Genomic DNA, 25,711 nt, shown 5'->3' with positions numbered 1-25,711 from the left:
TTTTTTTTTTTTTTTCCCTCACTTTCTCATTTTCCTGCATGGTGAGCAACTTGGAAAGCACAGCCCCAACATTGCTGCTGACACAACCACTCAGGGACGGCTGTAACAGCTCTCTTAGCGTGGCACCTGTTATTGAGCTATCAGAGAAGGAGTGAATGAGGAAAAAGAGAATCGAGGAGGAAAGGAGAACAAGGGAGGGAGAAAGAAGACAGAGAATGTGGMAAGAAAGAGAAGAGTGAATCACTTTTGTAAAGTCAGAATTAGTAATTCACAGCATGGCCTTCTTTCCTCACAAAGATTATATATTGTATGCACTTAACTTTTTGACTTTTRAACTAATTTGTTCCTTAGTACCTTGTGTTTGGTTGCCCTGATTTTCTTCAGAATATCTCCTTTCTTTTTCGATAAATGTAGAGTTATTTTACAAGCTAGTTTCTCTGCGGCCCATTTTCATTTGTCTTCATCCTCTCAATACAATTGGCTTTTGATTTGAAGTGATTCATAATACTTTCAACAAACTGGTAATGATCTTAAACTGTCGCCTCATCTCCAGTCTTACAAAGATAAATGACCTGAGTACAGTAAAAGGGGAAATGTTAATAAAAAATGACCATGTTTTTTTTTTTTCTATTCTCCGTGAATTTTCTTTGACTTGATTCCCAGACATAAGGGCAGGAATATTAAAGATGTTTTTCTTACAGACTACCCGTAACTGAGCTGGTTGATACCCCTAATACAAGAAAACAAAGGAGAAAAGGAAAAACAGTGCAGCCTTTTTTTTTTCTCCCTCTCTCAGCTAATCATCGGAGGTACACAGCAAGCTGCTGTCCATTCAAGCAAGGCAACTGAATTCCTCTGCAGAGCAATCAAAATGGATTAAACCGACCACGCTCCAGCTGCCTCCACGCAAATCAGACATGCCCGTGATGATGATAATCAATTCATAATAAAATAACACAACATAAATCTGATAGTGTTGTTCCAACAATTTTAATAACATAGATTTAAATATTGCCATGTGCACTGGAGTGATTTACCGGTGAAAAAGTGCCATCAAGCTTATATACAACCTGTTTCTGGTGGCCCGCCAATAATACCATTAACTGCATTGTTCAGACTCATTATGCGATGAGAAACACAATAATAATCACAGGACTACAAACACACAGCTTCTCCTATTGAACTAATCAGTTCCTTCCCCCCCACACACCCTTATTAAGCTCTCTTCCTTACCGTCTCCGGCCAGCTCAATTTCATCATAAATCCTGCGAGAGGCTGCTGTGTAAATCCCCAGAGCTGAATTAGTATTGTAATTTCTGGTATCCTCGCATGCTTCACTAACACAGACCTTGAAGTTATTAATCTGAGGGTGACAGGTGTCACAGAAACAATATGCTGAATAGTTCGATACTGGGTTAACCCCACTCTGTGCCAAAGCGTTCAGTGCTTTCCARATTACAAAGTATGGATTAAAGCCAAGTTTTAGTAAAAAAAAAAAAAAACAACTAAAAATTGTATTTTTATTACATAAGTTTACAGCAAAGTTCCAGGAGAGTTGGGAGAACTGGGTAAAATGTGGCTATATACACTATTTATTCACTTGACAATCGATACATTTCAGACCGGTATGTTTCAAACAAGTTTTGTTTCTATATTTAATATACAAAGAAGGGGAGATAAATATCCCACAATGAAACTGAGAATTGTTTCTTTTTCTCTTTTATTTTCAATGTGACAGTGTTAYGGTTCAAAAAAAAGAAAAGTGAAACTGGGTCAAGAAAGACAAAGAAACAAAGTGGATATTTGTAGTTTGTTCTGATTTTACATTGTCAGCACAACAACATATTTGTCYTTATGGGTTCTTAAAATACTTTTCTGACACGGATCAAGAACTTTGTATACTCTCTTCTACACCTCATGGAGGATGTGTTTCTACCTAAGAACTGCATTTTGAGATTGTAGCRCTTTATTACCAAGGTAAATTAGGATTCTKGCTGTATTGTACAGYAGCCTTTTGCAGCAGTGGTATGATATGTGGGCCTGTGGAAGGCCATCAAAGACTTTARAGCTACAAAGGCCATTTTTAGAAATAATTCCAAAGCTTTGTCACCATGCAGCTGAAATGAACAATCCACAGTCTTCACCCCAACAAGTACAGTGGCATTAGTGGCATGTGGAAAAGGACTAAAGTCTGTGGARCMGCACACAGAAGGTGAGATATTTTTATATGAAACATTCACTCAGGCAACAACGAGATTGCCGCACTGAGTGCATCCACCATTGCTCTTTTGAAAATAATTATATAGGAAGGCAATGCTGATGTCGATGTTGCTCTACACATCCTGCTGTCCCTGTTGGTCGGTTATATTTTTTGTGAAGTCACAGCTCTGCAGGATAACACTGTCTCCACTTTAGATTTATGAATTGACTGAGGGCGCTCAGAGGCAGCAAGTCTCCGCAGGTTTATAACTAAAATTATTATTCTTATTTTTTTTTTTTGTAAAATGTTTTAATCTAATGTGAAGCGTGATTTAAGTCTTGGTTATTTGAACTGAACATTGCAAAACTGTGATTTTTTTTTCTCTTTTCTTTCTTCAGCCAAATGGATGTAAAGCGTTATTCTAAAAGTTACACACCCTCCTAACATTATGTAAGAATAGCTTCATATGNTGAATTGACTGAGGGCACTCAGAGGCAGCTAGTCTCCGCAGGTTTATAACTAAAATTATTATTATTTTTTTTTTTTTGTAAAATGTTTTAATCTAATGTGAAGCGTGATTTAAGTCTTGGTTATTTGAACTGAACATTGCAAAACTGTGATTTTTTTTTCTCTTTTCTTTCTTCAGCCAAATGGATGTAAAAACGTTATTCTAAAAGTTACACACCCTCCTAACATTTTGTAAGAATAGCTTCATATGACAGTTTAAAATAATAAAGAATAGTCCCTAAATAATTGAAATGTTATAATTTAATTATATGTACCCCAGGAGATAATTWAACTCAAATGTACACTAGAATTCAGTAAAGAATAATTATCTTTTTCAATATTTCCAGTTTCTAATTATRCTATGCAATATGKGATTACTTCCTGTTTTGAGTAGGCAAACTTTCAAAACACACCGATGGCCCCACTGACGAACATGACAGAAGAAACAGTTTGTTTGTCTTTGTTTAAGCTCTAGCTCCTTTACTAATACAGCCTTTAAAGTGATCAAAAAGGGATGGTGATATTTGATGTTGTTTGTGAAGAGATGGTGGGAGGCAAAGGAGGTGTCATCTCGTGATATACAGCTCGAGTCCTCTGTCACACAGCACAGTGTCTGTTGGGAAATAATCTGACATCTTGCGTTTGACATATCCAAGTGAGGCACAGGGAAGAACGGAGGAAAAGGGGAGGAKGTAGAAGACAGAGCGATGGGACAAAGAGGGGAGTTGAGGGAGTGGAAAGAAAGAGCTAGAGAGAACACAATCAATTCACCAACCCAATCTCCATCATGTCATTGCCTGTCAGCATAGATTTAAGAATAAAGCTTTTGAGAGACCTTCCAGAGCTGTAGTCTGATCACTGTCCTGCCAGTGTTGGCCCAGATGTCACTGACATGCATCACACCATTCCTAAAAAACACAACTGACACTTTTGTGACTGAATCACTGAGGACGACCCAATGCCAGGAAAGCTCAACAAGATCAMAACTGGGAATGCAACTCAATTCTGATTGGAATCTTATGTTGTATAATTATTGTTGTGTACTGTGGTGGCAAATGCATTTTTATTACATACAATGATATGATTCTAAAACTTGAGTATTCCACTAAAAATGTTACTTTTTGACAAGAGAGATGACAGGCATCAGACCAAGAAACATATCCAACGATGCTCTAAGAAGATTTTCACTATAAATACAATATTTAYCAGCTACAAATCCAAAATTGCACTTTTCCCRTTTCTAGCAGTGTTTACTCTTTTGCACACTACAGATTGCACATAAAATGTTAACCCTTTCCCCTATACTATCAGTGCAGAATGAAAACTGGAAGAACATATGGACAAAATCATTTATAAAGACAGACAGCGAGAAAGAGATGGTGACAAAGTGAATAAATCGAGTCATTAAGCATGTATTTGTGGGACCTGGCTCCCATATGACAGCGAGGGGTGGCAAGAAGCTTCTGCCTTTTTACCATCAGCAGACAAACAGATTGGCTCAATTGCCTTTTCTCCTCTGGGCAACTCTTACATTCTGCTTTCTAAGGGACACTTAGGATTTTCTTCTCCCTCAGGCCTCTGCATAGACAACTGCTTGTGCTTTGTTTCAAATTACAGCACAACCTTAATGAATCAAGACCTCTGCCAAAAAAACAAGTCTCAAATGAAAGCTAATCCCAACATGTTTAGACAGGAAACGCTGTACTAAAATGTTTCCATTTATATATTTTTACTGTTCGAAATGTTCAAACTGTAATGTTTGAATTATAGAAAACCTATTTGGCGAACCATTTGGTGTCCACTTTTGGAGGAGAGTTCAATTTGCAACTCTTTAAACTGGATGGTTTACATATACGGCTGCACAGTGGCGCAGTTGATAGAGCTGTTGCCTTGCAGCAAAAAGGTTCTTGGTTCGATTTCCGGCCCCAGTCTTTCTGCATGGAGTTTGCATGTTCTCCCTGTGCATGCGTGGGTTTTCTCCGGGTACTCYRGTTTCCTCCCACAGTCCAAAAACATGACTGTCAGGTTAATTGGCCTCTCCAAATTGCCCCTAGGTGTGAGTGTGTGTGTGCATGGTTGTGTGTCTCTGTGTTGCCCTGCGACAGACTGGCGACCTGTCCAGGGTGTACCCCGCCTCTCGCCCGAAACGTTAGCTGGAGATGGGCACCAGCACCCCTCCCGACCCCACTAAAGGACAAGGGTGCAAGAAAATGGATAGATGGATTTACTTAGACTATAAGAAAAGACATAATCTTCAACCCATTCTCAAAAGTGGGGAGAAGTGGGGAAACTAAATCTTTCCAATTTTAAGTCAGCTGGAATGTTATTTTCTCATCAAAGACACGTGGGTTGCTGCTTTGATTCTTTCATGCATGCTTGAAGAATCACTGAATCGCCTATGCAGCCATTCAGGTTCGCTSAAACATTTGCTCTGACAAAGCACCRCCATTTTCCACAAAGCTTCTCCTTGGAGCTGCAATYTCCAGCCAAGCTTCTGCCCTGCTCTGCCCCTCGCCCACACAGCTCTTCTAGACTAGCACCGGCGACAATTAGCAAACACCTATCATGCAMACCTATCTGCTTGTTCTGCAGGTGTGCAAGCACCTCTCAGTTCAAACGGTTGTAAACGGCAAAATGGAAAGGCGTTGTTGTGTTGAAGGCAGCGTCGGAAAGAGCARAGCTTCTTAAAGAGACGGATGTCAAGATGCAAATCGAGRAGTCAAAATTCTTTTAAGTTATGGTTGATATGTGCAGCATTTTTATAACAGCAGAAGGTAACAGTTACTTCATTGAGATATAAAATGAAAAGACATAATACCTCCCTTTAAACACTTATTTGATCACAGAACACTGTTTTGTGACATTTAGGACTGTATTCAGATATATCTGCATGAACTGTGTTTTGCACAATTTGTTGTGAGAAGCTTGCAAAAAGAAATATCCATAMGATTTAACACAAGTTATTCTAGTCAAATGCACTTCTCCCAAATACAAAGAAAATAAAATAAAAAAGAAAAGAAATAAAATAAGTGTCTAAAAGTCAATCAATGTCTTGATATTTAACAAACTAAACAATTTTGGTGATCCTCAGAGGCAAAATACAGGAAAAGTTKACCTTTATTTAATGTTACACTTTAAGAAAAAATAGGGTTTGTCTYGCTATTGGTTTAGGTTGCATATCACATGGCCTAAGGGACAGAGAGGATGAAATTAAACATACACAAATCTTGGCCTTATAATCATGTTCCAGGACACAATGAAGTGTTTTAAGTAGTAATATCTGCCTATAGGRTGGAACATTTTTTTCTTCTGTAAGTGGAAAGTAGATTTTCCTCTGTGTGGCAGAGAGAGGAAAATCTACCTCTGATCTCAAACCGATGTTTCAACGTGAGATTTTTTTAATTGTTTTTTTTTTTTTTTCAAATATACACTACAAAGTTTCATAGATGATACTGAAATTAAATACCAGTTTCCTCTCACAATATTTGTCTTCGGCATGCGCGCTGTTATTTTCACTCAACTGCCTTTACTTTCGCGTATGCAATCCTCTACTACCCACTCGCTCTCTCTTCTTTTGATTTTAGCGTGGAGGCCGATCGTTACATGAGTGATGGTACCCATCAGTGTAGTGCATGTGCTGTAAAACTGTCAGCTGCTGACAGATTGACTGACACTGTCAAACCGTCGATTACCAGCACAAAGCAGGCTGGGTCGGAGGAAAAACTTGGTGCAGTGAAAGAGATGAACCGAGTAAGAAAAGGAAACACAAGTGCGTTGAGATGGTGACGTTTTATGTTTTTTTGCTTCCTTCTGTGATCACAGATCAAATCTGGCACTAAACTTAAACCATAAAACAAACATTGTTGGTTTTTTAAAGAGAGCGCAATRAAAGAGATAAAAAGAATATTGATATAAAGACAGGGAGCATTCCCTGTGTAATTTCCAGCAGCTGTTGATTCAAAGGGAAAAACTTTATTTGGTCCAGATGGTCTCAGTCAGTCGCAGAATGAGAAAGCTGACTTCATTGGCTMCAGCCATGTGTTTTTCCTCCTGACAGAAATTAAACTGGTCGTTCGTTTGTCACAGCTCACTACGCAGCTTAAAATGTAGCAATGAACGTTCCTTGGTGATAATGCACCGTAATTACTCAAACGCCTGTTCTTTATCTGCGGCACAGGAAGGGCGTGGGGAACGCTTTCCTCACGTGGGGATTTTAAAACCTTAAAAGTCTGTGTGATCCTCAGGGGAAAAAAATCAGAAACGGTGACAAGTATTGTTCTCTTTGAGGTGGCAGAAATCCGTAAGCCTGTCACTTTCTCACTCRGGACTTTGCAAGAATAAAGTAAGGGTTAGCAGGCTCTTTCTCATGACGATTTTAAGGTCGATTGTGCAATATAAGTACTGTAAAAAAAACTCTTTACCTTCAATAATAACATGGCATACAAATTATTGATAGGTGATACATGAATTTATTTTAGCAGTGTGATGGATATTGATTTCCTCTTGGTCCCTTTGCAAATGAACCTTACTGTACATTGCAAAGAAGGAGCCTGACCCCTCACGAAACAGGTGAAAAATCTCTTCAYTGCGTAGGTGTGGAAAGCTTAACGGTGGCCTCTTACAGCCAGTTCAACGAAAAATCTGTCATTTATCGGAAATAAAAAATAAAATATTCTCAGCAGCCAAGGAGATGAAAGACAGTGGCTTAAAAGAAGCTGAGTCACATCAGCTGAAACCGACAAAGTTGAAAAAAAAATATCCACCAGCAGGCGTTTTAACRTCTATGCTGCACATCCAAAGGTGCTCGTGAGTCGGGCGGAAAGAGACAGGCATGTATAACTGATGTCCGGATGTGACCCGCGGTGCTTTGACGCAAATTTCCACTACATCTCTTTCCTGTCGCTGCTTGGTGAATCATGAGAAGCTATGTTTGAATTTGAATGCCCCAAACTGGGCTAGAGGTTCAGTCTGGTCATGCTACTTTGTGACAGAAATGACAGATGCCTGCTTTATAGCCAAGTTTCACTCCAAAATTCTCGAATCTTTTGAACTCCGCATCAACTTACCTCCCACACTTTGTTAGAATAGAGACTGGTGATTCATTCAGCCTTTTCAGATGCCTGTAGTTCAAAAGCTGCCAAGAAAAGGATTTGGTTTCTAACCAGAAAGTTAATGTTACTTCAAAGAAAATCACATTCATGCTTTCCTACGACATTAGGTTTTTTTTTGTTTTTTTTTAAAAAGTCTAACATTTGGCATATATGTCATAGTCTACACTCTTGATCAAAAAAAGAATGTTATTGTTGTGTTTATACTTATTATTTTTGGCCAACACGAGGTAGCAGAAAACGGCCAAGAGGTAAAATATGTGGTTTTAAAAACCTCTGGTTTCAACTGCATGAACATACAAACTATTAGAAAATCATGAGCACCGTGTGTCATTTCACTTCCACTACACAAGCTAATTAAAATTTCACATTTACTTTTTTGGTTGCAATCTGACAAGACTTGAAGGGGTTCAATGCATACGAATAGTTTACATGCATGTGTGTAGACACAAATATGTATAAAACACATCAACTAAAAAGAAGAACATGAACGATAGTAATTTTTCAACTTAACTCTTCAGTAGTTGCAGTGCAGCCCCAGATTGTGAAACACTGGTGTCGGTCACATTTTACCCTATTCTAAAAACACAGGATGTGATTGGTTAATTCTTTCTTTCCACTTGTCTATCTTTAGCACCGACTTACCCTGATGACCTACGGATCACTCGCTAGAATAATGCTCAAAACATCCTCCAAGATCAGACCTGATTGTCGCTTAAGTTATGTCTAATATTAAATGGGGAATTTCCATGAACAGTTCATTATGACAAGCACTTATAATCTCTTCTGGTTCATTATTTATGTTTGATTAGATTGTATAGTTAGAATTTACATCTCTGTTAAGAAATGTACTATTTGACACCAAAATGTGAACAGGTGGTGCATGGTGTATTCCTTTTATAACAGGAACAGCTGCATATGTGTTGATAGAAATGAAAACATGTTTTGTTTAGGTAGACACCTTTTTGGCCAAAAATGTGTTGCTTATTTTATCCATTTTGAAACATAAACACCCAAGGCAAAGCAACTCTTAAAACTCTTTATCAGTTAAAAACAATATGTTATCTTTCTCTTATCCACTCCTTTGTGTGAGTATTAGAAAATTTAACTGTATCAGTGACAAAAAAAAAGAAAGAAAAAAAACATGCTAAAGGCTACCGACGGATGAACATGCATTTGCATCTCAGGAAATGTGTCAGTAAAAAGGGACAGTCCCCAGACCCCAAGCTTTGGAACATTTTAACCTTATTTCTTTACTGATGCTGTACAATAACAATTGAATAACCGTTGAAGAAGAAAAATGTGACTTTTTTTATTTTAAGTTTGAAACTTTAAGCCTCAGCAGTTTTGTTTTTTGTTGTTTTTTTTTTATTCTTGCTATTTTCCATCACGTTGCTCAATGTTATATTATCTGTTTCCTTTTTCCAGTTTTATTGCGTTAAATTTCCAACTGTTGTGATCTGTTTTTCCATCTTTCACAGATCAAGAGTCCACAAGCTTTTTAGATGAAAAATTATCTGCACAAGATGAAGCATCAGCAAAAATAAAATAAAATACACGACACGTTGCCAACGTGCTCTTGCTCCTGTTGTCGGTATTAATAATTCAGCTACTAGCTCATAACTTTATTTTTAATGTATAATTGAGGCCGCCAACGATGACTATTCTTCAGCCATCTATACTGTGAGTGATTTTTAAACAATAAGCAGGAAAGCCATTAAGCTTTTAACATCAACTGTTTTTCCCACTCTAGAAGATGGACGAGTGGGAAGTCTAGGTGGACTGTGAACTGGGTCAGTTCTGTGCCTCCTGTATGATGATGTGAGCAGTGGGCTGCTTTGGGGTGAAAAAGTCTTTGTAGTTGTTGCTATTGTAAACATGGAAATGTTAAAATGATATTTGTGGGGAAGCTGCGGTAAGCAAAGGAAGAAGTGTAGACTCCACATAAAAAATAAAAAAAAATGTGGTTTGAAAAGGAAGAGGGTCTCATCTGAGGTGTAATTTTAGTTCATGGATTCCTGAATACATCTGAGGCATGGCAGAGCTTTTCGGTTTACCTAGGTGGTTATTATTTGTTTTTTATTTTTAAAGTTTGGTGGATTGAAATACACCGTCTGTGAGTGTAAATCTTTAGTTCTCTGAGCTTCGCTCAAGACAACTTTTTTTTTTCTCTGCCACATAATAACACATATGGACACAAGGGCAATAAACGGCTGGAAAAAGTGAGAGTTCATTTAATAAAGTAACTGAAGATGAATGTATTTATGAATACGAAGCTTATGTGTTTATGAATACACAAACTAAAAACTGAAGTATAGACATTTTTTATAAGTGCATTTCTGAACTTGCTGCTTTATTATGAAATTCAATATAATTTCTGATTTTTGTATATTTTTGTCCAGGTTAACTTAAAAAGTGAGCGATTATTGTTACAAATTTTCAAAACTACAGAAAAAAGTACATTGTTAATGCACAATAATGAAAAAACTGAGCCGATATTCGTATACAATATTAATTTTGCTGTTACTGCAGTAATCACCAACATTTTTATTTTATCAATGTTTTATTGTATTACTCCATTAATGGTCAGAATAATCGATAAATCACTTGATTACTTGTTTACAACAGCCCTACTGTCAAAACAAGGTTTCATGTTTTTATGTAAAACTCTGACACTCCTATCATAATGTCACTGTTACAACTGACACTCATTTACCCCGTCACCTCATGCTATATGATTTGACTAGTTGTAGTTCCAGTTTTCTGTTAGTAGTGTTGTCTGGATTGGACTTCTTAAGCTGTTAAGCTGTCTTTCTAGATAAAAGTCCAATGTGTTATGCATTCAGAGACTGTATGTATTCTGAATGTCTTTCATTGTAGCAAGTGGCTATTTAAACTATTGCATCTTTCTAATATCTCACACCAGATCATCTGTTTTCCTCTTACCTATGTCTTCAGCAAAGCATTTCCTTCCTTATATTACTGGATAATTTCCTTTTTTCCTCTTGTGAACTGTAAACTCAAGAGACGGTTCAGCCTGAAAATCCGAGGAGCTCAGCTGTTTCTAAAATATTCACGCCAGGTCGTCTGGAAGAAACGACTACGTTAGATCGAAAATCACTCAAACGCCCGTTTTTCCTATTGTGATACTTGGCTTAGACTTCAGTAAGTGATCTTCCCCACCATGATACCTAAATGCATGGAGTTGTGGTCGTGTGGTTGGTTGATTCATTAATAGTGTTAAATGAGGAACTGAACAGGTAAACCTAATCAAATATCTGGTGGGCTTATAGTTTTTCCTTCATGTTCTACTTTCTTTTTCCACAAGGAAAATTGTATTAAATATTAAACAGGAAGAAAAAACAGTGGCTTCTTCAATCACACAGAAAAGCTGGTCAAAATTCCCGAAGTTTACAAATAGTTCTAGACTGAAATTACATGTTTTTCTGTAAACATTTTTTTACATAATATTTGACATCTTATAATAAAATTTAGAAAGTAGTAACAACAATGATTTCCCCTTAAAAAAGGACCTAAGAAGTGTTTCTCTTTAACTCTACTCAACACCCTTCTTAAGTGTACTAAAATATTCATAAACTGATGTTATGTGAAGTGTGACTAACTAATATACCAAAGGGAATTCATCAAACTTTGCAGAAAATTGAGTTCAAGAGCTTAAAATAAGGATTAAAAGATATGATAGACTGCAGCGCTATTTATGTCTCTTTGTTGCATTATCACCAGTTACTTATCAGTGCACTCTAAGAATATACTGACTAAGTAGAATTTACTTTCTTTTGTTTCTTACAGTACTGTATCATCCTGTTTATAAATGTTCATGTAGTCATCTGTAGGGACTCATCAAATCACCAAATTAATGGCTTTATCAATTTTGGTGTTTTATTGATAATTTTACTGTTGTTTTTTTCATGTGAAATGATAAGAGATACAAGAACTGGGATGCATGTTTTTCAATTAATTGTGGATTTTAAAACTTTAAAAAAAGGATAAGAATATACCCTACGGCTTTAAAATACACACACATTTTCTTAAATGGAGTTTTTTTTTTTTTTTCAAAAACTATTTCTCAAAAAATTATGACTGGCATGTTTTAGGTGTTCCCCTGTTCACCAGCCCTTATCTAAGTAAATGGTTCATCACTAGACCTTTAAAGGTCCTGACAGAGGAGATAATTCATCCACATGCTTAGGGACACTTAAACTTAGTTTACCTGAAACCCTGCATTGGCACCACTGAGATCTTCAACAAGTCTCTGGAACTGTGTGAGATTACATCCTGCTTCAAGTGCTCTACCACCATCCTGGTTCACAAGAAATATTCAGCTTCAGGATTGAATGCTGAGCCACCTTGATATCTGCTGTCAGATCTTTGAGGAGGGTAAAACATGACACATGTATGGAGGCCTTCGTCCTCCACACGGCCGTCTCAGGTTCAAATCCCAGCTCAATGACCTATGCTCAACGTGTTCCCTCTCTTTCACAATCCGCTTTCCTGTCTGACCACTCTCAAATAAAGGCCACTAGAGATGATAATACCTTTATTGAAAATTATTTAAACACCTGTTGTTGAAGCATTTAAAGGTAGCAAGTGAGACGCACCATCTTCTCCTGCACAAGAACCAACAGCACCCCTGGGGGGGTGTTCTCTCCCCACTCCTCTTCTCTCTTTATACAAATGATCTCACCAGACCAGTTTGTGAAACTCCCACAGTTTGTAGCCGACACTGATCTGATCTGATCCAGGACAATAATAATCTGCATACAGACAGGAAGTGAATTGACTTGTCCACTGGTGTGGTCAGGAAGGTCAACATCCTGTGAACATCCTCCATGCCACCGCCTCAACAACACAGTGTCTACTGTGGATCATTTTCGGTTCCTAGGATCCAGTCTTCCTTGGAAGCTCAAATGGTCCTCACACATACACAACCACAGTAGAGAGACTGCTACWAATCTTCTACACTTCCATACTCTTCCATACTCTGATGTGTCTGCCCATCACTGTGGCTCGGCCACAAAACAGGACAGATCCAGACTGAAAGCCAGAGAGGCCTGATCTTTCCTACATCCAGGGCATGTACAGACATGAGGTCAGGAAAAGGGCATCCAGATCCGTCTTCCACAGAAACTGTTCCTCTAAACTTTGATGGGATCTTTTACCATGTTCAAACTCTCTATGAAAAATTTACCAGTTTGTTGTGTTGTTTTTAAATGCTGACAAAAAGGCTAAAACTGGATAATTATAAAATTCAAAAAGCAAAAATAAGACACGGTCCAGTCAATCTATCCTATTTATTTATCTTTTGTTTGACAGTGATGTTATTACTTTGTCTTTTGGTGTACACTAAATACTGAAGACTTTCCCATTGCAAATTCTTTTATTTAATTTTGTAGTCCTGCAACATACTGGAGTGTGTGTTTGGGAATAATCTATGCTGTATCGTGTATCCGCTTGGTTTGTTCCTAAGATCAAGGTGGCTGGTTTAATTGAGCCCGTACTGGACCTGGGCCTAGGAGAACAGGCAGATGAGCATTGATAAACTATGAAATGGTTCCAATATAACCAATCAATGAGGCTTTGTGAGCAGCTCCCACAGGGCTTTGATTTCCTTCTCAAACAACAATCCAGGATTTCTGCTCTTCAAAGGCAAACCCCGTTTTCTCCATTATTGTTGTTCCTTTCCCCATGTTTGAGTGATGTCACCCTGGTCGATTTCATCCATGTCCATAAAGGCTCTCCCACACTTGAGTCACCCGGGAGACAGCTTCTGTCAGTCCGTGCAGTGGTAACAACAACCAATAAAGGTCAATCTCCCATGGTAATGGCCAATTGGGTTTGTTCCCATTATTGGTCCTCTGAGTTGTGGTCAACAGATGGAGGGCTGGCATCACTGCACCAAGTTGCTTACCAGCCTTTAGAAAACAGAGCTCTGTATCTAGGCATAGCTGTGTGGTTGTATTATGCCTCTCTCCTGGTGTGTTTTGGCCTGTACATTACTTCATCATATGCAGCTTCTGTTTAAGCAGAACAATCGCACTGAAGTCATGGGAGTTTTGCTACTGAGGGCTAAGCGTCTAACCATTTCCTCTAATTGCCTCATTAATGATTCACTGGTGTTAGGCTGCTCTAGCACTTCGCTGTGGGGAGCAAATTGTTCTGATTGGTTTGCCTCTGTCAATTATTGATGAAGCAGAGAGCTGAAGTGCTAACACCTGGCTTTGGAGGTCCAAATGGCCCTGCATTTCTATCACACTGCTATCACACAGTCTGGGAGCGCATTCTGTCTTGAAGGGCTCGGGACTTGCCGGTTGTTGTTCTCAGTCAGTGGTTGGAGAATGCCCCATGTGAACAGCTAATGTCTTGTCAATTGAGAAGATGTTAGATGACAGAACCAAGCTGGAAAAAACACAGTAATTGTTGGTTGGAACCATAAAAACCCAAAGGCTGTGTTGACACAACAACAAAATCTATTTGGATAACTTATAGGTTAGGCTGCTTTATTCGTACCGAAAGGCAGATTTGTTTTGCAGTGGTGCAAAGCATGCATGTCTATGCACAAACACTGTAAAATGTGAAAACGCATCACATTTTATGACATGTGATAGAGGCTCCACATGTCATAACCAAAACGAAGCAGGACAAATGAGAGGAGAGTAAAACCTGAAAATTTTAACATAAATAACGTGTCGACATAAGAATTATATTATCAGGTTAAATCTGTTGAGCCACTGAGAGCATCAATGTCACTTCAGTTTGTTCATTTCAATAACAGCAGTAGGAACAAAGCTGCTTTTAAAGCATCTTGTCCTGCATTTAGGGACTAAAAACCTCCGACCACAGAGAAGAAGCTGAAACTCCTTGTAAAGGAGGTGAAAATCTTTTAAAAGAGAAAAGGCCATCTGCTGTACCTGGCTGATGTACAGGGATTTAACGGATGGTTTAGATGACATCTTAACAATCTAGTGAAGAGAACTCTTTTCACTCAGTGTTACTTGACCAAACCATGACACCAAGGAAAAGGATATAAACGGATTTAGATAAAGAAGAGCAAAACATGGTAATTATGGTTTGGTGAAAATTAAAGATCATCTATATAGTTATGGCACCAAATTTTATTACTTGTTATAACCTGAGCTACAACTTGTGCATGTAGATATTAATAGGTGGGGTTCTAGGATTGAATCTTGAGGTACCCCACATGTCTCCACTCTGATGAGAAGTTACCTCTTGAACCAAAGAAGGTACTGCTGTTTAGATAAGATTCAAACCAGTTATGGACTGTACCAGAGAATCTGTTGTGGTTGACAGTGTCAAAAGCTGCACTGACTATTACCACAGTGTGTATGTGGATAAAATTAAACACTTACACTGGGGGATTCTCAGTACTTGTCCTTTTTTATCAGCCCTCAGACTGAGAGAGAAGGTGAGCAGGGGGACATACAGCAAAGATCTCGAGGTCTGGGATCAAATCCCAGACTGCTGCTCAAAGATGATCAGCCGTCATATATGAGCCCCACACTCCGCCTCTACACCACCATATCTAGTCTCTTTCTTAATGGTGAATGCTGAACACTAAACTCGCCTTAACCAGGTGAGACTTGCAGTGCAACATAAGGTGTTCTGGATTATTTTGTGTAATCCTTAATGAGTTACTGATGTGATCTTGAAGTAATTGTGGTTGATCAACATTTCTTGTGATGGTTTCCTGCTGCTCCATTTGAGAATGATTATTATCACTGTGGTCTGCTGGAGTCTTAAAGACAAGACAAGTACATCATTATTCAAAATATTGAAAAAAGTTCATAGAGGAGAGAGAATGCCTTTACCATCTTTTAGTTTGCCATGTGTAGTCAAAGACATTGTTTAATTTCTTCATTTTACTGGCCTGGAAACAATCAGGCCTGGATGCAGCTCATAAAATTTCACCAAATAATTGGATTCAGTTGAGTCCTAATTTCACAAGGGGGATAATATATATTTCCACATGGGGCCAAGTTGATTTGGATTGTTCTTTTCCCTTTAATGAACGGTATTACCACTTATGTTAAAATTTATTTGATGATCCAAAACACATGACAAAACAGGCAATAAAAGAAGAAATATGTATCGGGGGAGAAATACTTAATCAGAGCATTGTACATGTTTATATATTCATGATTTACAGGAAGGAGGGGAAGTGTAACAGTATGCAATGCAGTGTCAATAGTTTCTTTGTTTGTGGTGATTTATAATAGGTGCAGGATGCACCTTTACAGTAGGGTCATGTAATTGGATCTCCAGTAGGCAGTAGCTGAGTTCCACTGCAGTCTCTGTGTCTAATAGCCCACCCACAGGCACTACTCCTGGCAACATGAATCATCCTCACACACTGTGTGTTGTTGAACAATCACACTGAACTTTGTATGGTTCCAAACACAAATCTAGTAAAAAAATTTTTAAAAAAACTGTACGTTGGCTTTGTATTTGGATAAACCACAAATGGATTGAACGATATACAGTAGATCTAAAGTAGACACGCTGTTGAGGAATTTGCTCGTCTTTCTTTGGCCTTAATTAAAGCTGATTAAGGAGTCACCCCCCATGCTGATACCACTGTCACCCTGAATCTCAGCCAAGCTGGCTCGCAGTGTACACTCACAGGGTGGTCACTCTGTCTTTGTTTTTAAACTGGCACTGGTGACAGCAGAGCCCACGTCTTTCTGAAAATACAGTGCTTGTGACTCACTGTATGTGTGTGAGCATGAACCCTTGAAGACAAGACCGAATCAAGGCAATTGTCCTGAAAACCTCACATTTTGGCGTTCACTCGCTGTGCCACAGTAGATCTTCTGAGTGTGAATGTTTCTATGTGCGTGCATTAAAGCACAACTCTACAGTGTGAATCTCAATTTAATGTGTTTTCCTCTTTCTGTTATAGATAACACAAGGATTATGATGGCATCCAAGTGGCTGACCAGTTGCACCAAGAAACCTACAAAGCACAAAGTTAATAATGAAGAACTACAAAGAAGACCGACTAGATTCTCTCAAAACCCCCACATTGAAGATCTCGAAAGTGGCATTTTCTCTGAATTCGCTCCTTGATATTTTACCTGCAGCTTTTTGTACAAAACAAGACAAAAGAAAAAAAAAAGAGACTCATAATCATGAGATGATTGAAAACACCAGATAAATACTTTCGAAAGACTATTTTCTTTTGAGTGCGAAGATCAATGATGCATGCTACTGTAAATAAATCATGAAAACAACCTTTTTCCTGAAACAGGCAGCATACCCAGTTGCTGTCACCAAATTCATAAACCTTATTACTGTGGAGTGAGTGCTCATGAATTGATTTACCTCACAAAACCTGAATACATTTTATGAGCCAAAAGCCCATGAAATGTTCATTTTAAGTATAGTTTTATTGTCTTTGGTATCATTATTTGATATGTAAAAGTATCGCTCTTGTTTTTATTTTTGAGCAACAGCCTAGTCTTCCTATCTAATATCCACATTAGTATATGTAAATAGAAATGAGTGAAAGCAGCAGCATGGACAAGACTATAGTGTGCATTCCCCAAACTGGTAAACCACTCAGTATGTCAGTATTTTATGATGGAAATTTCTTTTCATTGTATTTGAGTAGATGCATAAAAGTATTAATTATAGGTCTCTAACACCAGAAATACGTTTGTCTGTCTTGTAATGGGGAAAGACAAGGTGAATGGGAAATGCCATCAATCTGCTGGCCTGACAAAACCACAATGTTCAGCATTTCACATATGATTTAATGTTAGTACTGGACATTTTCTCCTTGTATGTAATTTGTGTATTTCCAATGCAATAACTGTGCCCTCCTTCTAAATGCCCATAACTGCTGTAAGCAAAGCTGCTGTCTTATCGGGACACATTTTTCTTTGCACGGTTCCAAACTGTGCTCTACACCTGAGCCTACACATGGGGAAGCAAAACGGAATTCCTGCAATGTGGACATGAGGAGTTATCCTCCGTCTTCCATGAACTCTGATGATAACCAAATGCACTGAAAGACGAAACACCTAGCCAACGAACAGACGACCTCAAATGATTAGTCCCTCACTGGTGAAGGCAGATAACATTTGCATGGACAACAGAGGAAAGCTATTGTAACATGTTGGACAGCAATTCTCCGCCACTGCGCATCCTCTCTACCTCTTAAGAAATTCATGTCCTACCAGTGACTCCCTCTGTTATCCCCACAGTCCACATTTTTTGCTGCATGAAAAAAAAACGAGAGCCTCGTGAAGGAAGTTCAGCACTGATTCCTGTATAGCAATGGAGAAAACATCAAATATTCACTTAAAACCTAATACACTCATTGCTTGTCGCTGTATATATGTACACTAGGATGAGTCTGTGTAGTCTCAGATGCTGTAATCTGCATGTTAACTTGTAGATGGAACATAACAACTACTCATAGTTGAGTACATGCACATAGTCAATCAGTTGACTGACTGAACCAATTTGCATTCTTTCTTAATTTTCTATCCCCTTTCTTTCTGTTGCTGAAAATGTACAGTAGTGTACGAAAAACAAATGTTTCGTTCTCCCCCCTCCCCCCACTAACCTGCAGAGCTGATAAATCTGAACACATTAAAGCGAAGCACACCCTCCCTTCTAATGTCAGCCTGAAACTTGGCCATGGCAAGCATGAGGAGGAGAATAGAAAGGGGAGGCAGACTGGGGTGCTCCAGTTAAGTGGCAGCAAACAAAGTGGCATGCGGCGTCCTGCCAACAACTGTCTATTCATCTTGTGTCAAAAGGATTTGCACATTTCAATGAGTCTACACACTGACAGAGAGGTCCAAGAGCAGAGAGTAAGAGGAAAGGCAGGACTTTAGAGAAAGGATAGGGAGGAACAGAACTAAATTTACTTAGACAACGTTGGAAGTATTTTAGCGGTCCAAACAACTACATGATCTTTTTTTTTCTGACCTCCTTGGAGAGCTCAACAACCCCTTGACCTCAAACTGTTACACCATAATGTAGCTCTCTGGGCTGCTATGACCTCACGTCCTGTCTGAGGTTAACTTTCTGTTAATGAGCAGACCCCTTAGCTCAACCAGATGTTCAGCCTTGTGGTCAAATACCTGTTACCCTCTGTGATTTAAAAAAGAAAAAAAAAAACCTGACAGCTGCATTTGCTTAAACATCTAGAAATAGTGACAGAACTTCCCCAAGTAAAAATAAAAATGACTAAAGGGAATATAAACTCTTAAGACTCTTGAGATCAAAAGTGTTTCTTTTCAGACAGAAAATGATACAGGTATGACTTTAATTCCTGCGCATTAATTCAGAACACACTCTAACAAACACATGTTTTTCGAGCAGAAAATGTGGTTAGACGTGTCGTTATGTCCTGCTGTTGAGACCGTGAAGGTACACAGTTTGAGTCAAATTTTGCACATTGAATTACACAAAGTATTTACAGTCAACTCGTAAACAAATTTGGGCTCATGTCTTAGCAGTGATTAGTTAAAGAAGATTTAAAACACAAAAAGGATGAATATGCCAGTCAAACTGGAAACAGGTGAGAAGAAACAAGACACTGAGTGAGTCTCTCAGACTCAAGCCTTCTACTTTTTTTAGACATTAAACAAAGTCCCATTTCTTTTAAAATATGTCAGTATGTGACAGGATAAGATGGGTTTTTTTTCTAATAGATTTGGATGAAGACACAGTAAGTATTTCCCTGGTTTTTAGGTTACACAATCCCATATACACACGTTCGAACCATGTTAATCAAAACAGCAAGACTATATGTAAACAGATCGCCTACATAATGGGATTGTTCAGTGTGCAAACAATAGGCTGTTAGCGTAATCACAGGTCAAACATATATTACCCAGAGAGCCATGCTGTATGTATATTATCATGATGGATATTGTAGGAGGGAGGAGGGGTGCAAGGGTACTACGATATTGAGCCTTACTGATTCCGATTTACCCCCTATTGAGCCCCATCCGCTGCCTTCTCTCGTCTGCTGCCTTATTCAAAGCCTCACTTAATCAGCCTCCCATTTTTTCTTTGTATTCTTTCACCCTGTTTCTTAGAAACTTGGCTCCCCTTTTTCTCAGCCACTGATTTTTTTTTTTATAGTACCTCATTTCTGAACTTATCAACTCTACCCTTTATCCCTTCATCTCATTTCCATCGCCCTCTTTTCCTGGACAGATATAATCGGCTTCAGCAAAGTCATCAATCCCTCTCTTTAGTCAGTGGGGTACCAGGATAAGGAAGCCCCTACAATCTTGTTTTTTTTCGGATTAAGCTACCAGAAGCCTGAGTGATATTGACCTTTTTAACTTGCTACTCCCATGTCTGAAAGATAACCAAGAGCAAGAAGCAGAAAGATGTTTTGTTGTTCCATGCTGGATGATTAGGAATTACTTTTACAGTAAGCTACTCTTTAAGCTCTGTGCTGATTAACTTATCTCCACGTTACTTGACTGCCATTTTCCTCATATATTTGGATAAATAAGGCCATACTGTGTGATTATCTCTGAACAGTTTGTGAGTGTCATCACTGGCTAACCCATGTGCACTTTATGTTTCTGTGCACCTTGAGGCAGACACATTGGGCCAACATATAGAGAACACCTGTAGGCATGAATACTAGAGAGGAACATCAAAAATATAGTCAAGGCTATTTATGTTTCCTGGTCAGTGAGGAATCAGAACGTCCAAGGTCCAGGTCAGATATAAAACAAAAATGTTCCTTGAAGTTGCAGCTTGAACTGTGAAGTCAAAGTTTGCACATAAACTCCCAGAATATAATCTGTTGTGGTTGGGGAGAATATATGATTTAGTAAAATTTGTAAGTAATGAATTTTTGTATCTCAATAAACCAGTGGCACGCCTATTACAACATACGGCTGTTGGTGTAGTGTATAAAAAATGCAAAAGGAAAAAAAATATATAAAAAAAAATATCTGTCACATATGCTAATTTGAGTTAGCGCCAAAACAAAACAAAACAAAAAAAATTCTAATGCTTTCTGACTTGCAAATAGAATGTGTTCAACTCAGGTGTAATGTAACTCCTACTTCCAAGACAAACTTAGGACAGCTTATGTCCCGTAGAAAAACAATGCACAGGCCTAACCAGTTCAGTGGCAGTCGTTTACGTGACAGCAGTGTAATACTAATCTTGGATAATCCGTTTATAACATAATTTTGAACAACATCCACCACTTAATACTGCTTGGCCACTGGTTTGAGCGAGGTAGAGGGAGTGGAGTCAAAGGTGAAAGGATTACACAGAGGAGCAACCCATGTCAACTGCTTCTGTTTAATCCTGACCAACAGGCTGAAGTAAAACTTCTGATAAATGATTCACATAAACAATCTCTAAACAACCCAGGCACCCCCAACTATGTGAGCTATAACTCATTTAGGTGTTTATGGTAATAAAAAAAAAGAAAGAGCTTGATGAGTGGTAGATTGTGATGCAGAGATACTATGGGTTAGAGCTGCTTTATTAGACAAGCCACAGCAAAGACAGAGAAGGCCTCCTTACATCGCAGAGCTAATAACAGCAATGAATAATAGACGTTGTAAAGCCTTTACTCCCTCCTTATTCTGCCGCGTACATAAGCCTATGTGGGCAGTGAGCCACCAAGCCCTTCGCAAAAATGAGATGGGCTCCCAAGAAGACTGGGGGTGAAGGTGGGGGTGGAGAGAATCGGATTAACCAAAATGCCTCGATTGTAGGAAATGCTTGGGGCTGACCTTAGTGTAATGCCACTGACAAATGCTGTAAACTAAATCCTTAGTTTCTGATTAGGCAATCATGGAAACCAGAATTAACTGTGGTGAAATTGCTCAAATCTGTATGTATGTTTTATATGCAACTGTTTATGAAATACTTGGGACTCAGGCTAAATACCCTTATCGCCACTGGAGAAACAAATGAACAGGAGAGCAATAAATTGCCAGAAGCCGTCAAAAGGTACCATTTCAGTCAGCACAGTTTAACTCGCAGTCTGGCTTCTGACAGCTTTATTTAGTCTTTAGCACCTGAGCCAGAAAGCAGAGAGCAAATTGTTGGCACAAAAAGTAGCTCAACTAGATTCCAATCTGCCTTCTTTGAGAAACAATTGATGTAGCTAATGCACATGAAAAACAAGGAACAGGTTTCTGGTCTGTGTTTACTTTTCTTGAGGATCAAACACAAAAGGCCTGCAAGAAAGGTAACAGTCTAGATCTAATTTTAATCTTTTCCTGCTATCTGAACCCGATCAGATGGCATGACTATTGAAATGATGTTTCAGCTTGTCTTCAGGGTGTAAAATACAGATTAAAGGGGCTCAACTGCTTCTTTAATGGAGGCGTGCTGTTCTCCCTGCTGTGATCAGGGTGTAATCCTTCAGTTTTTAAAGAAGTGAAAAGTTTGTGGTGTCCAGAAAGTTACAAATATGTCCCTTCTGGCCCCCCTACAGAGTTGAGAGTGGTAGACAGCAGGGGATAACCATATGTCTTCCAACTGTGTTTCAAAGCTCCCATCTTTTGCTAGCTAAATTGTATGATATCATCACATACACCTGGCAAAAAAAAAAAAAACAGAGAGCCACCGTCACGCATCTCAGTGTGCAAAGTAAAACGCAATGTTTTCAAAAATTGAGGTTTCTTTAAATAGCAAAGGGACGTAACTTTACTTTATGTTGATCAGTTGTAAGGGTCAGCTCATCACTTTGTTTTTACATGCTTTTAAAATACTGCTGCTGGCGAACAATTAAAAGTTTATGATATCCCACCACTACGAGCCCCTTTGCTGTTGCTCGGGGTTAATTTGTGCTCACCCCTCATTTCAATTGTTCCGTGGTAAATGTCCACATTATTTCCCACATGTGCCTGAATGAGGGGTTTGATTATCAAAAGGTAGACCTTATGGGTAGCTGTTATATTATCAAAGGGGTTGTAAGCTGCAGTAACAGATTCTGGGGTCTTATTGCTATGGCAATCAGCCCCTTGCCACTTGGCCTTTCCTGACCCCAGTCAGAGATAAGCTTTATGGGAAAGCACATTAACATACTCTGGCAGTCACCTCACTCCTTGATCAAAGGCAGTCCTGTGAAATCAAGTGTTTATGGACCCCTAGTGAGAGGACAGTGCTGCTGATTGCCCATATTAGAGGTTGACTGTAAATGAGCTGGAGATGGACAAAGGACTCGTAGCAGTGGGGAAAACTGAGGATGGGACACTGATGTTCTTGCTAAATGAGCAATAATTTTAATGACCTCAGTGTCCCATGAGCAGGTTAGTCTTCCCTAAAAATACTGTCATTAGAATCACTAAATGGGAAAATGTTTTTTTTTTTTTTTTACAAACACTTGTATGTTCAAAAAAATTATTTCATTCATTCTTTTAGATAAAAAACAAAACTTTTTCATTAGCTAATATGAAACAGGCTTAAACAACCTGATGCTGACACTTTGGAGCCAATGTATTTTGTTGTAAGTTTGAAAGAAATTATTTTATTTTACCATTGTCTTTTTTATATTAAGATATGTTGACGCCAAAATGTCCTTTAGGTGTTTTTTTTTTTGTTGTTGTTGTTATTTCCATTTTTCCTCTTTATTTTAATACAGGCATTTTACTGTGGCTACTAAAAAGCATAGCATTTTAAGAAAGAAAAAAAAAACATTGTTAACTGCTGTGAGTGCCTGCTTACAGCCTGATCACTTGTGTAAAATCCTCACAGCATGTCTACAATGATGGATGGTGATAGCCCTGTGTCTTTGTACACAACAGGGGGGACCTACTGTTGTCACCGGACAGATACAGGGAGTTGCAAAGAGAAAGATGTAACCACAGCTTAATGTCCTTCTCTGGTGCTGTGCATGCTCTTTCCTATTTGCTTTTCCCTTCACGGCACGGTTAACATCGTAAATTAACCTTTCCAAGCCCCCTGTGCTTACAGGCTGGTGCACAATACAAAGGAAAAAATAGATCTTTGTTATGCAATGCGGACGGTGCTGGTCAGAGACATAGCCTGTTACAGTGTTCAGTTCTTCCTTTTTTTCAGTGATAGGGGATAAAACAATATACGTTGTTCAGTCAAGCATACTTTATGTGCATGTCCTGTGTACTCTGCAAATCCATACGAGGCTGGTTTCTGTTCTCCATCTTGGAAATGTAAATGAAACACATGAAACAAAATGTACTCTAGGTCCTTCTTTTCTTAGGTCAATCTTGTAAATAAAATGTAAATAACAAACAGCTATGCATGCTAATATACACGCAATTTGTTCAGGTACTTTTGTAATCCAGACTGCTCATATGGCATGTAATAATGACAAAAAGCAAAAGTGGAAACAGCATAATAAATTGTGAACAACAATATGGTTTGTAATGATGTCAAAAAGGGAAAAATATGTCTTAGCTGGTAATGTTTTCTTACTGATAAGTATTGCATTGGCCTGCCATTTACTCCAGTGCTGTGCTCATGTTACTTGATATGTTTTTTTATTTTCCAAGAGGTGAGGTAAGGGCAAAATATGATAATAAATTACCAGTCTGTGGAATAGTGTAAGTAGCAATCAAAATGAGGACGAGGCTGGTGTTCTGGCTTTTTGGTGTTTAATTCTTGATTGCCACTGCATGCTGACATGCATACTCCTATTAATAGCTGAGTATGAAACACAACAAATAAAATTTTTCAAAACTGAGCTGCCATTAGAGTTGTGTCAGCAGAAAAGAAGGCACATCACCAGCTATATCAAGTGTAGTTTTGAAAGGATATGCTTCTGGAAATAAATGCAACTTACATGAATAGAACAATTATTTTTGCTGATTCCGATTTTTCCAATAATTACTAAAATGGAAAGAGTACTCAAGTAAATTATTTTTTTTTTTCATTTTGGAATTTGTTTCTGCTTTTGTAAAACAATGTTTAGTTAAAAAAAAGAAAAGAAAAAAAGATGTATATCCAAAATTTCTCTTTGCCCTAGAAGCTCTATTGTGACATTGCATGTAAGGAGCAATGGAGAAAACTGGATTTTTTTTTTCCAAGGGGTGGGTGGTGGGGTGGTTTTTAAGAGTCTTTATTGTAAGCCATTTTAGAACCATGTTAAATCCCAAGGCACCCATGGTAGATGGAAGTATCTAATTTCTAACCTGTGCTAAAGATATTTTAAATTTAATAAATAAGTATTGTAACAAGAAAACATGTCGATCTGTGTGATGTTTTCTCTCACTTTACCCTTTAAATATCTCCATGTAAACAGAAAAGAAGAAAAAAGAAGTTATTGAACATGAATGTAGAAACTATAATCAACCCAAGTTTTTAAAAAGTTGATTTTATATATTTTTTTAATATATTTCTTTCTTTTTTAATCAAATTTTGCCTGAGTTTAATCATGATTTTAATTATATCTATAATGAAATGTAAAAATTGAGGAATATTGCATTTCACATCATCTCAACATATTGTTGCATATTAGATTGGACAGTACTGAATTAAGTATACCATAACACTCTCATGCTTAAACATTTCATCTAAACAAAATATAATCACCACAGTCACGATACACTTATTCAGGAGAAGTGATTTTATTTTTTTGACAAATTCAGTGACTTTTTTTATACAAGTCAGATTGGTTATTCCCTTCTAGATGTCTTTTTTTTTGTGTGTGAAAACCATGCTTAATTTTTACTCAAGTCATTTTATATAAAATATTATGAGATAGAAGAAATCATTGAACAAAGGTGTTTAATGACATTCTACTCGTGATCAGATGCTGATATTTCAGTGTGATATCTAAACAGCATTTTTTTTTTCCTTCATGCTTTATGCTTCCTTTATGGTTAAGTGAAGGTTATCAGACACAGACTTTAATCAGTTAAACCATTCG

General features: G+C 38.1%; 1 protein-coding gene across 1 annotated transcript in view; it reads left to right on the top strand.

The window, feature by feature from the left end:
- Positions 1-16,974, top strand: part of mafa (MAF bZIP transcription factor a) — an 81,665-nt gene extending 64,691 nt beyond the window's left edge. Inside the window, exon 3 of the mRNA XM_008405899.1 lies at positions 16,754-16,974. The gene's annotated coding sequence lies outside the window, so the exon portion shown is untranslated. The remainder of the gene's footprint in view (positions 1-16,753) is intronic.
- Positions 16,975-25,711: the final 8,737 nt, after the last annotated feature.

Source organism: Poecilia reticulata, linkage group LG3, assembly GCF_000633615.1.
Source record: "Poecilia reticulata strain Guanapo linkage group LG3, Guppy_female_1.0+MT, whole genome shotgun sequence".
Lineage (NCBI taxonomy): Eukaryota > Metazoa > Chordata > Actinopteri > Cyprinodontiformes > Poeciliidae > Poecilia > Poecilia reticulata.
This window is presented reverse-complemented; position numbering and strand designations above follow the sequence as displayed.